Genomic DNA, 13,112 nt, shown 5'->3' with positions numbered 1-13,112 from the left:
ATAATGCAGGTTGTTAATGAATCTTCCTCCAATCTTGATGCCCCGTTCTTCTTCATATAGTCCAGCTTGTCGTATTATTTGTTCAGCATACAGATTAAATATGTATGGTGAAAGAATACAACCCTGATGCACACCTTTCCTGACTTTAAACCAATCAGTATCCCCTTGTTCTGTCCGAACAGCTGCCTCTTGCTCTAAAAGGCCCTAACACATGACATAAATACAATACGAACCATAGCTAATGGCGCACAAACACCAGAAGAAAAACTAGATAACTGGGAGCTCCTAAAAATTAAACACTTATGCTCATCAAAAGACTTCACCAAGAGTAAAAAGAGAACCTACAGACTGGGATAAAATTTTTGGCTACAATGTACCCAACAAAGGTTTAATGTCTAAACCTGTAGAATGCTTCAACACCTCTGTGATGGTCAAGGTTGTGTGTCAACTTGGCTGGACCATGACTTTCAGTGGTTTGGAAGTTATGATGTAGTTTGGTAGCTATGTAATGACATAATCACTTCCATAATGAGATCTGATATAATGTAATCATCTCCATGATGAGATCTGCTATGAGTAACCAATGAGTTGAAAGGGAGTTTCCTTGGGGATGTGGCCTAAATTCAATACACATGGACTTTCTGGCAAAGCTCACTGGCTTTTGCGCACTCTGGACCTTGCAGCTGGCTCCTGTTCATCTGAGCTCTAGTTCTTGGGTCTTGAGTTAGCAGCTTACCTAACAATCTTGGGATTTGTCAACCTCAACAGCTTGTGAGCCAGCGGTCTGCTGTCTCACCTACCCTTGCAGCTACATAAGTCAGGAAAAGTCTCCAGCCTAACCCACAGACTTGGAACTTTCCAGCCTCTACAACCGTGTGAGCCATTTCCTTGATATAAATCTCTCTCTCCATATATATATGGACACACACATACATATGTGCTTGACTGGTTTTTCTTCTCTAGAGAACCCCAGCCTAAGATATTTGGTACTGACAGCGGTTCTAGAGAAACAAAATTGTAGGGATGAATTTTCTCAATTGGTTCTCAAGTCTGGTTAGTCTTAAAGATGTTGATGACTCTGCTTCTAGTAGTAGAGCAGGCACTGATAATCCATATTGGTGAGAGGTGAGGCTCTGGGTGGTTGCATGTTTGATACCTTTCTACAATTTTGTCTGAATGAAAAGTATAAGAAAGCTGGCTGGTTGGTCCTACATTGGCTAGACAAGGTGGTTAAAGAAAGAGATGAGCTCAGGCTCCAGAGTCAAAGCTCAAACGCTGCATAAACAACATCAAAGTTTCCACTTGTGCCTGGAAAGAAAGCCTTATTTCTTGTAGTAATCAAGCTGATATTGCTGAAAACCAAACTCAGAGTCTTATCATAAGAGTGGCTGAATTACAATGCCAATTGAATTCCCAACTTCAAAGGGTGTCTGAAGTTAAAATGAGGGCATTGGTTGGGAAGAAATGGGATCCTGAAACTTGGGATGGGGACATATGGGCAGATAATCAGGAAACTGGGGACCCTGGGCCCCTAAATTCTGTTGATTCACTTGTAAACCAAACCAGTCCTCTCACTCCCATCTGAAGAGATTACTCCATCTTGTCTGCTAAGCCATCCTCTGCAGTAAAACCATTAGCCCCTTCACCCCTCCATCTGATGAAATTAGCCCAGCTTTGTCTGAGGAGCCTTTTGTCTGAGTCATCCCCTGGGGAGCCGTCTGAGTTATTGCCTGGGGTATTGCTTGAGGCAGATGCCCTTATAAGACATTGCTGAATGTTCTCAGAACACATCCCCACCACCCATTTCTCCTTCTACACTTATAAATAGATTCAGGTCTCAGCAAGCCCCAAAAGGTGAAGTGCCAAGTGTGAGCATACCAGAAGGTATGCTACATTCCAAAAGAACTGCTTAAGTTTTCTAACATGTACCAATAAAAACCTGGGAAATATGTGCAGGAATGGCTATTAAGGGTATAGGATAATGGTGCAAGGAACATAAAGTTGCATCAGTCTGAGTTTATTGATATGGGCCCACTAAACACACGTCCTGCTTTCAATGTTTCAGCTCGAGAGGTTAGGAAAGGGTCTAGTTGATTATATGGTTGGTTTGCTGAAGTATAGATTATGCGGTGGCTCACACTAAATCAAGTCGAAGTGTCAGACCTGCCTTGGCATACTGTAGAAGAAGAAATCCAAAGGCTTAGGGAAATTGGTGTGTTAGGGTCAATTTATCAAGATAGACCCACAGCCACAGACTCACACATGGAATGCCCAGAGGACAGACCTTTTACCACGATGGTGAGGAAAAAATTTGTGAAGGAAGCCCCAGCATTCTTGAAGACTGCTGTGACTTTTTTTTTTTTTTTTTATGTAAGTCAGATTTAACAGAGGGAACTGCCCTAACTGAATTAAGACACCTAACTACAATGGGGCTGATTGGACCCTGTGTGGCAGGGGCCAAGTGTAGACACTCAGTTAACAAACACAAGGTGGGCATGGTTACCATAATGGACAGCAGAATCAAAGCAGTAATCAGAACAGTCTGACTAGTATGGACTTATGGTGTTGGCTACTTAGTCATGGTGTCCCTAGGAATGAAATAGATAGGAAATCTACTAAATATTTACTTCATCTGTACAAGTGAGAGAATTCTAGATCAACTGAACAGCAGTCTAACTCAAATCACCAGAATAGAGAATCATAGTCCCTCAGTCAATTCCCAGATTTAAGCAAGTTTACGGATCCATAAACCCTTGAGTGAAGGGGAGGCCAAGTAACCCTGAGGAAGGACCTACTACATTGCCAAAAATTTATACTGTTGATCTTTGTCCTAACCTTCTCCAAAGGGATCTACAGCTTTTTACAAGAGTGGCTGTTTCATTGGGGGAAGGAAATAATCAGACTTTTTGGGGGTTACTGGATGCTGGCTCTGAACTGACACTAATTCCAGGTGACCCAAAATGTCACCGTTGCCCACCAGTCAGAGTTGGGACATATGGAAGTCAGGTTATTAAAGAAGTCTTAGTTCAGGTTCAGATAACATTGGGTCCAGTGGGTCCCCAAACCCATCCTATAGTGATCTCCCCAGTTCAGGAATGCATAATTGGAATAGATATACTCAGCAACTGGCAGAGGCCCCATGTTGAATCCTTAACAAGAGAAGTAAGGGCTATTATGGTAGAAAAAGTCAAATAGAAGCCATTAGAACTGCCCCTACCTAGGAAAATAATAAATCAAAAGCAATACTGCATTCCTAGAGCGATTGCAGAGATTACTGCCACCATCAAGGCTTGAAAGATGCAGGTTTGCTGATTCCCACCACATCCCCTTTCGACTTGCCTATTTGGCCCAAGCAAAAAAAACAGAAGCATTTAGGAGAATGACAGTGGGGTATCAAAAATTTACCAGGTGGTGACTCCAGTTGTAGATGGTGTTCCAGATATGGTTTCATTGCTTGAGCAAATTAATACATCTGCTCATATGCAGCTATTGATCTGGCTAATGCCTTTTTCTCCATTCCTGTTTCAAAGGTCCACCAGGAGCAGTTTGCCTTCAGCTGGCAAGGCCAGCGATATAGCTTTATTGTCCTACTCAGGAATATATCAACTCTACAGCTCTATGTCATAATTTAGTGTGCAGAGACCTTGATCCACAAGATGTCACACTGGCCCATTACATCGATGACATTAAGTGAAATGGACCTAGTAAGTAAGATGTGTCAGTGACTCTGGATTTATTGGTAAAATAGTTGCATTCTGTTCTTGTTGTTAGGTGCCATCAAGTTGATTCTTATTCATAACTATGTTATATACAACAGAACAAAACACTCTCTGGTCCTGTGTCATCCTCACAATCTTTGTTATGCTTGAGCCCATTGTGGCAGCCACTGTGTCAACTCATCTCCTTGAGGGTCTTCCTCTTTTTTGCTGACCCTCTATCTTACCAGCATGATGTCCTTCTCCAGGGACTGGTCCTGCCTGATAACATGTCCAAAGTATGTGAGACAAAGTCTTGCCATCCTTGCATCTAATGAGCATTCTGGTTGTACTCCTCCCAAGACAGATTTGTTTGTTATGGCAGCCCATGGCATATTCAATATTCTTGCCAACACCGTAATTCAAAGGCATCAATTCTTCAGTCTTCCTTATTCTTCGTCCAACTTTCACATGCATATGAGGTGATTAAAAACACTATGGTTTGAGTCAGGTGCACCTTAGCCCTTAAAGGGACATCTTTGCTTCATAACACTTTAAAGGAGTCTTTTGCAGCATGATTTGCCCAATGCAATACATTGTTTGATGTCTTGACTGCTGCTTCCATGGATGTGGATTGTGGATGTGAGTAAAATGAAATCTTTGACAACTTCAATATTTTCTCTCTTTATCATGATGTTTCTCATTGGTCCAGTTGTGAGGATTTTTCTTTTCTTTATGTTGAGGTGTAATGCATATGGAAGGCTGTGGTCTTTGATCTTCATTAGTAAGTGCTTCAAGTCCTCTTCACTTTCAGGAAACAAAGTTGTGTCATCTGTATTTTGCAGGTTGTTAATGAGTCTTCCTCCAATCCTCATGCCCCATTCTTTGTATAGTTCAGGTTCTTGGATTATTTGCTCAGCACACAGATTGAATATGTATGGTGTAAAGATGCAACCCTGACACACACCCTTCTTGAGCTTAAACCACACAATATCCCCTTGTTCTGTTTGAACGACTGCCTCTTGTTCTAAGTATAGGTTCCTTATGAGCCCAATTAAATGTTCTGGAATTCCCATTCTTTGCAATGTTATCCATAATTGGTTATGATCCACACAGTTTAATGCCTTTAAATAGTCAATAAAACACAGATAAATATCTTTCTGTTATTTTCTGCTTTCAGACAAGATCTATCTGACATCAGCAATGATATCTCTTGTTCCACGTCTTCTGAATCTGGCTTGAATTTCTGGCAGTTCCCTGTCGATGTACTGCTACAACCAATTTTGAATTATCTTCAGCAAAATTTTAGTTGTGTGTGATATCAATGATATTGTTGGATAATTTCTGCATTCTGTTAAATCACCTTTCTTTGGAATGGGCACAAATATGGATCTCTTCCAGTTGGCTGGCCACATAGCTGCCTTCCAAATATCTTGGCACAGACAAATGAGTGCTTCCAGCACTGCATCCATTTGTTGAAATGTCTCATTTGGTATTCTGTCAATTCCTGGAGCCTTGTTTTTCACCAAAGCCTTCAGTGTAGGTTGGACCTTTTCCTTCAGTATCATTGGTTTTTGATCATATGCTACCTTCTGCAATGGTTGAACATTGACCAATTCCTTTTGGTACAGTGCATCTGTGTGTTCCTACCATTTTCTTTTGATGCTCCCTGTGTCGTTTAGTATTTTCCCCATAACATCCTTCACTATTGCAACTTGAGGCTTGTATTTTTTTCTTCAGTTCTTTCAGCTTGAGAAATGCTGTGTGTGTTCTTCCCTTTTGGTTTTCTAACTCCAGTCTTTGCCCATTTCATTATATACTTTACTTTGTCTTCTCAAGCTGCCTATTGAAATCTTCTGTTCAGCTCTTCATTATTTCTTCCTTTCAGTTTAGCTACTCTGCGTTCAAGAGCAATTTTAGAGTCTCTTCTAACAATCCTTTCTTTCCTTTCTTTTTACTGACCTCTTGCTTTCTTCATGTATGATGTCCTTGATGTCGTTCCACAACTTTTCTGGTCTTTGGTTATTCATGTTCAATGCATCAAATGTATTCTTGAAACGGCCTCTAAATTCAGGTGGGATATACTCAAGCTCATACTTTGGCTCTCATGAACTTGTTCTAATTTTCTGCAACTTCAACTTGAACTTGCATATGAGCAATTGATGGTCTGTTCCACAGTTGGCCCCTGGCCTTCCTCTGACTGATGACATTGATCTTTTTCATTGTCCCTTTCCACAGATGTAGTTGATTTGATTCCTGTGTATTCCATCCAGTGAGGTCCATGTGTGTAGTTGCCCTTTATGTTATTGAAAATGTATTTGCTAAGAAGAAGTCGTTGGTCTTGGAAAATTCTATCATGCAATCTCTGGTGTCTTTTCTGTCTCTCACCAAGGCTGTATGTTCCAACTACTAATCCTTCTTCTTTGTTTCCAACTTTTGCATTCCAATCTCTAGTAATTATCGATACATCTTGATTGGATGTTTGATCAATTTCAGACTGCAGAAATTGGTGAAAATCTTCAATTTCTTTATCTTTTTTTTTTTTTTGGCCTTAGTGGTTTGTGTGTAAATGTGCATAATAGTCATATTAATTTGTCCTCCTTGTAGGCATATGGATATTACCTTATCACTGACAGCCTTGTACTTAAAGATAGATCTTGAAATGTTCTTTTTTGACTATGAACTAGATGCCATTCCTTCAATTTGTCATTCCCAGCACGGTAGATGATATGATTGTCCAATTTGAAATGGCCAATACCAGTCCATTTGAGCTTACTAATGCCTAGGATATCGAAGTTTTTGTGTTCCATTTCATTTTTGATGACTTCCAATTTTCCTAGCTTTATACTTGTGGCACAGTAGTTAAGTGCTACAGCTGTTAACCAAGAGGTCAGGAGTTAGAATCTACCAGCCACTCCTTGGAAACCCTATGGGGCAGTTCTATTCTATCCTATAGGTTTGCTATGAGCCATAATCAACTTGATGGCAATGGGTTTGGGTTTTATACTTCATACATTCCATTTTCTGATTATTAATAGATATTTTCAACTGTTTCTTCTCATTTGGAGTCATGCCACATCAGCAAATGAAAGTCTCGAAAGCTCAACTCCATCCACATCATTAAGGTTGACTCTACTTTGCTGAGGTACCTCTTCCTCAGCCATGTTTTGAGTGCTTCCAACCTGAGGGGCTCATCTTCTGGCAGCATATCAGACAATGTTCTGCTGCTATTTGTAAGGTTTCACTGGCCAATTTTTTCAGAAGTAGACAGCAAGGTCCTTCTTCCTAGTGTGTCTTAGTCTGGAAGTTCTGCCAAACCCTGTCTACCAAGGGTGACTCTGCTGGTATTTGAAATACTGGTGGCAAAGCTCCCAGTATCACAGAAACACACAAGGCACCACAGTATGGCAAACTGACAGACACAGGGTGGATTTTCATGGTAAGCCCCAAAACAAAATCCATTACTATTGAGTTGATTCCAACTCATAGTGAACCTATAGGACAGAGTAGAATTGCCCCATAAGGTTTTGAAGGAGTGGCTGGTCAGTGGAACTGCTGACCTTTTGGGTAGCAGCCGAACTGTTAACCACTGTGCCACCACGGCTCCATAAAAGCAAGAGATGATTCAAAATTCTGCTGGTTTCTGACTCAGAAGCAATGAGTTTATTTGCATGGTAGTGGGAGGAAATTAATCTGACAAAAATTCAGGAGCCTTCCACCCAGTGAAATTTCTAGGGGCCCAGTGATGTAGAACATATGGAGATATTCCTTCTAAAGTGAAGGATAAATTAATGTACCTGGCCTCTCCCACAACTAAAAAGGAGGCAAAAGCCCGGTGGGCCTCTTTGAATTTTGGAAGCTATATACCCCTCATTTGGGTGTGCTATTCCAGGCTATTTATCAAGTGACTCAAAAAGCTGCTAGTTTTGAGTTGGGCACAGACCAAGAACAGGTTCTACAACAGGTTCAGGCTGCCATCCAAGCTGCTCTGCCACTTGGGCCATATGCTTTGGCTGGTCCAATGGTGCCTGAAGTGTCAGTGGAAGACACGGATGCTGTTTGGAGTCTGTGGCAGGGATTACTGGTGAATCACAGTGCAGACTTAGGATTTTGGAGCAAAGCCCTGCCATCCTCTGCAAATAACTACTCTCCTTTTGAGAAACAGCTTTTGGCTTGTGACTGGGCCTTAGTAGAGGCTGAATACTTAACCATAGGACACAAAGTCACCAAGAGGCCTGAGCTGCCCATCATGAACTGGGTGTTGTCTCACCCACTAAGTCATAAAGTTGGATGTGCACAGCAGTACTCCATAATTAAATGGAAGCCATATGTGGGAGATCAGACCTGAGCAAGACCTGAAGGCACAAGTAGGTTGCATGAGGAAGTGGCCCAAATGCCCATGAACTCCACTCCTGTCACATTACCTTTCATCTCCCAGTCTGCACCTATGGCCTCATGGCGAGTTCCTTATGACTAGTTGACTGAGGAAGAGAAAACTTGTGCCTGCTTTACAGATGGTTCTGCTATATGTAGGTTCCACTGGAGAGTGGACAGTGGCAGTACTGCAGCCCCTTTCTGGGACCTCCCTGAAGGACAGTGGTGAAGGGAAAGCCTCCCAATGGGCAAAACTTTGAGCAGTGCGCCTGGTGGTTCACTTTGCTTGGAAGGAGAAATGGCCAGTTGTGCCATTGTATAGTGATTGACGGGCTGCAGTGAATGGTTTGGTTGGATGGTCAGGGACTTGGAAGGAACATGATTGGAAAATTGGTAACAAGGAGGTATGGGGAAGAGGTATGTGGATAGACCTCTCTGAATGGGCCAAAGAAGTGTAGATACCTGTGTCTGATGAGATTTCTCACCAAAGGGTGACCTCAGCAGAGAAGGATTTTAGCAATCAAGTGGATAGGATGATGTGTTCTGTGGAAAACCAGTCATCTTCTTTCCCCAGCCACTCCTGTCATTGCCCAATGGGCTCATGAACAAAGTGGCCATGGTGGCAGGGAGGTAGGTTATGCATACACTCAGCAACATGGACTTCCACTCACCAAAGCTTACTTGGCTACAGCCACTGCTGAGTGCCCAATCTGCCAGCAGCAGAAACCAAACCTGAGCTCCCAATGCGGCACCATTTCACGAGATGATCAGCCAACTACCTTGTGGCAGGTTGATTACATTGGACTGCTTCCATCATGGAAAGGGCAGCACTTTGTACTTATTGGAATAGATGCTTACTCTGGATACTAGTTTTCCTTCCCTGCATGCAATGGTTCTGAAAAGGCAACCATCCATGGATTTACAGAATGCCCTATTCATCATAACAGTATCTCACACAGTGTAGCCTTGGATCAAAGGACTCATTTCACAGCAAATGAAGTGCAGCAATGGGTCCATGCTCATGGAATTCACTAGTCTTATCATGTTCCTTATCATCCTGAACTAGCTCACTTGATAGAATGATGGAATGGCCTTCTAAAGATACAATTACAGAAGAAACTAGGTGACAATACCTTGCAGATTTGAGGCAATGTTCTCCAAGAGGCTATATATGCTATAAACCAACACCCAATATACGGTGCTCTTTCTTTCATAGCCAGGATTCATAGGTCCAGGAATCATGGGGTAGAAATGGAAATTCTATTACTCACTACTGCCCCTAGTGACCCACTTTCAAAATTTTTTATTCCTGTCTCCATTACCCCATGCTCTGCAGTCTAGAGGTATTTTAGTTCCATAGGGAGGAATGCTCCCACCAGGAGACACAACACTGATTCCGTTCAACTGGAAGTTAAGAATGCCACCTGGCCACTTTGGGCTCCCCATGCCTCTGGATCAACAGGCAAAGAAGGGAGTTATTGTACTGGCTGGTGTGATTGATCCTGGGTACCAAGAGGAAATGAGGTTTATATTAGATAATGGAGGTAAAGAAAAGTATGTCTGGAATGCTGGCAATCCCTTAGTACATCTCTTAGTATTACCATGCGCTGTAATTAAAGTCAATGGATAACTACAGCAACCCTATTCCAGCATGACTACTAATGGCCCAGACACTTAAGGAATGAAGATTTGGTTCTCCTCACCAGGCAAAGAACCACGATCAGCTGAGGTGCTTGCTGAGGGTAAAGGGGATATGGAATGGGTGGTAGAAAACGTAGCTCTAAATACCAGCTATAACCACATGACCAGTTGCAGAAACAACGACTGTGATTGTTATAAGTGTTTCTTACTTGTATGCGTGCATCAAGTATTTATGTTTCCTTTACTTAAAAAATGCAAGATATAAACAGGGCTAGGACATTTTCAGTTGTATGTGTGTTAATTGTATCGTGTTTGGTGCAAGAATGACTTTATAATTGTGTTTATGCCTATAAAGACATAGAAAAAAATATTAAAAAGACTAAAAACCAAACTTTGCAGAAACTCTATTGTCAGAATCTGGGATCAGTCTCTGGAATCTACAAGGCAGATAATGCTTGGTCAAGATAATCCAATCCTATCTTTGATGGGTGGCATTTTCAAACTTTGCCTCATAAGGTAGATGGCATAACCCAGAGAACCAGAGCTAGCACCAACCAGAAACAGTGGGGTCATACCTCCACCACAGAGCTGCTGTTTTGGAGGCTGCCCGAGCATTATGCAAGTTGCTTTTCATTTTGGGAAGCACCGCCAGATCACAGGCCAGTAAGGAATGGTGGCCAGTAACAGTGACAAGTTACATCCTAGAAAGTAGAGTCACTACGAAGTGGTGAAAAGTAGAGATGGATACTGTTAAAAACTAGGGGAGATTTGGTGCAGTGAACATTATCACTCAGCCTTTTAGTGGAGATTTAGACATTTGGTGTTAACAAGGAGAGAGGTGGGCACAAGGCAATCTTTTATTGTCAAATACAAGCTCCTTCTTGTTCTTACCTTACTAAGGATAACAAAAGAAAAAAATCCGAATTAGAGCCCGTGCAAAAGTATTGCAAAATAAGGGAAAGGAAGCATCACTCCAAGGACTTAGAAGAACAGATAATTTATAGATGGTTTTATTTAAAGAGAATAAAAACAAGCAAAATTATGAGTGGGAAAAGAAATATAATGATCGGTAGATTTATTTTTAAGGAGAGAGACAGATATACTACATAAAAATCTTGAAAAAATTTCAGGAAAGCATAAGCTATCAAAATTAACAAGTAGAAAGCTTGACAACTACAGAGAGAATATTCTTTAAGTTTTTTAAAAATTACCTCTAAAAAAAGCTGGCCTTGGGAGTTTCGAGTGTGTTCTTAAAACTTTGAAAGAAGAGATTGCTTCCAGCACTTTTTAATTTTTCTAAAGAATAGATCAATATGGAAAATTTTAAATTATTTTATAAAGACCATATAGATTTGATACCAAAACTGACAAAAATTTAACAGTGAAAAAAATGGGAAATCACTCCCATTATAAATACAGATGTGAATATTTAGAGGGTTACGTTCAGAATTAAAAATCAGCTACAAACACATAGCACTGATTATGTGCCAGGTGGTGTCATTCTAAGACCTGCTCATGTATTAACTCACTTAACTCTTCCAACAGTAAATGAGGTAAGTTCTATATTGTATCCATTTTACTGAGGAGGAAATCGAACTATTGGAAGATCAAGTAACTGGTCCCAAATCCCACAGCTAGTAAGTGGCAGAGCCAGGCTCAAATCTAAGCAAAGCACTCATAACCACTAACTATGCTATCTTTTGTGCCAATTGGTTATTGGAAGAAGCCAAAGCATGCATCTCAATACTTGTGGAAAAGGCATGTGATAACATTCAAAATCTATTCCTGACTTAGAAAGAATGCACTTAAACTAAGAGAGAAGGTTATATTATTCTTAATATGATAGAGAAACTCTATTGGAAATCAGCATCTAAGAACATAATTAATAGGGAGACTAGAGGCATTCACATTAAAGTCAGGTATGAAGCAAGGATACCATTATTATTTAATATTGTTATAGTAGTTTTACTGAATGCAACCAGACCAGGATTGTGGGCAGGGTGGAGATAAGGCTATAACTCTTAGAAGAGGGAAAAACAAATTATGGTTACTTGCAGATGATATGATATTCTATTATACTACAATATGAGGTTGGCAGGAGCTAGATCTTGGGTGACTTTGAACCCAAGATAAGAAGTGTGAATTTTCTTTTTTAAACATAATGAGAAAATATTGGAAGGTTTTTAAGAAGAGACTGTTGTGATCTGATTTGTAATTTATAAAGATCATTCTGATTTCTGTTTGTAGAGTGGATTGCAGAGAGGCCAGTATGGAAGCAGATGACCCTCTTAGAAGACTATTAGAGTAGTTTAGGGAGAGTTGAAGGTGGCTGGACTATGGTGGATAGATTTGGGATATATTTTAGAGGAAGAGACAAATGGGTTGGACTGGGACACTGAGGAATAGAAAGGAATAAAGGATAATTCCTAGTCATGGGCTAAAGAAGCAGGGCATATGATATTAGGAAACCTGGAGGAAGACCAGAATTAGAGTTGATTGCCCCAACTCAGCTCTTCAGTGAAGTTAGTAATAGGGAAAAAAAACCAAGAGGCTCCCCGTCCCTTTCCCTCAGGAATGTCTGCTCATCAGTTAGAGAATAAGTAAGTAGTATGTATAAACCAGGATGTCAAAGTGTGTGTGTGTGTGTGTGTGTGTGTGTGTCCAGTCAACCTAGGAAGCCATAATCAGCTGATTACTAATAGCCCTGGATTCTTTCTGGGTTTTGTTTTCAGTGCTCAAGTAGTTTGTCCAAGTCCAATTAGGAAAGGTTAAGTCTGACTTAGTTTAAAGAAATGTGGTTAGTGAAACAGGCCACAAAATGGAGAATTCGGAACTGGAATTGGGTGGAGCCAGCACTCCTCTGTTTTACATGGCATCTGTCATTGCTATGGGTTTTGGAGATTTGCTGAGTTGGTCCAGTGTTCCTGTTAAAGCCCACCTGATACTGCATGTTACAAAGATGAGAAGAGACTGGATTTCTGCATCTGACTCATTGGAGGATAGAGATGACTCTTTACATTTGAGACAAGTGTTCTCTGTGTGGGAAGAAGTAAAAAGAAAAAAAAAATATACAAGCAAGAGATGGTTCAAAGTTCTGCTGGTGTCTGACTCAGAAGCAATGAGTCTATGGCTATTAGCCACCTTCCTTGACTCTTCACACAGTACTTAGGCAAGCGCTGCAGAAGAAATTATCCCATGTAGAGAGGGTATGACTGCACTGCCTCTCTCAGGAAACCTTGAAGTCGCCAGGGTGTACTTAGATACAGAAAAAGAAGATTTTTAAATGTCAGTGGCATTATTCACATGTCTTTTCTGCCTGTCTCAGTGTGTTCTTCACCCTCACACAGAGATTGACACATTACCCGTTTTCCCGATCAAAAATAGAATGCACTTCTCATTTCA

This window comes from Loxodonta africana, chromosome 8 (assembly GCF_030014295.1).
Source record: "Loxodonta africana isolate mLoxAfr1 chromosome 8, mLoxAfr1.hap2, whole genome shotgun sequence".
In the NCBI taxonomy this organism is placed as follows: Eukaryota; Metazoa; Chordata; class Mammalia; order Proboscidea; family Elephantidae; genus Loxodonta; species Loxodonta africana.
The sequence above is the reverse complement of the archived record's forward strand: the minus strand, read 5'-3'. Positions refer to the sequence as shown.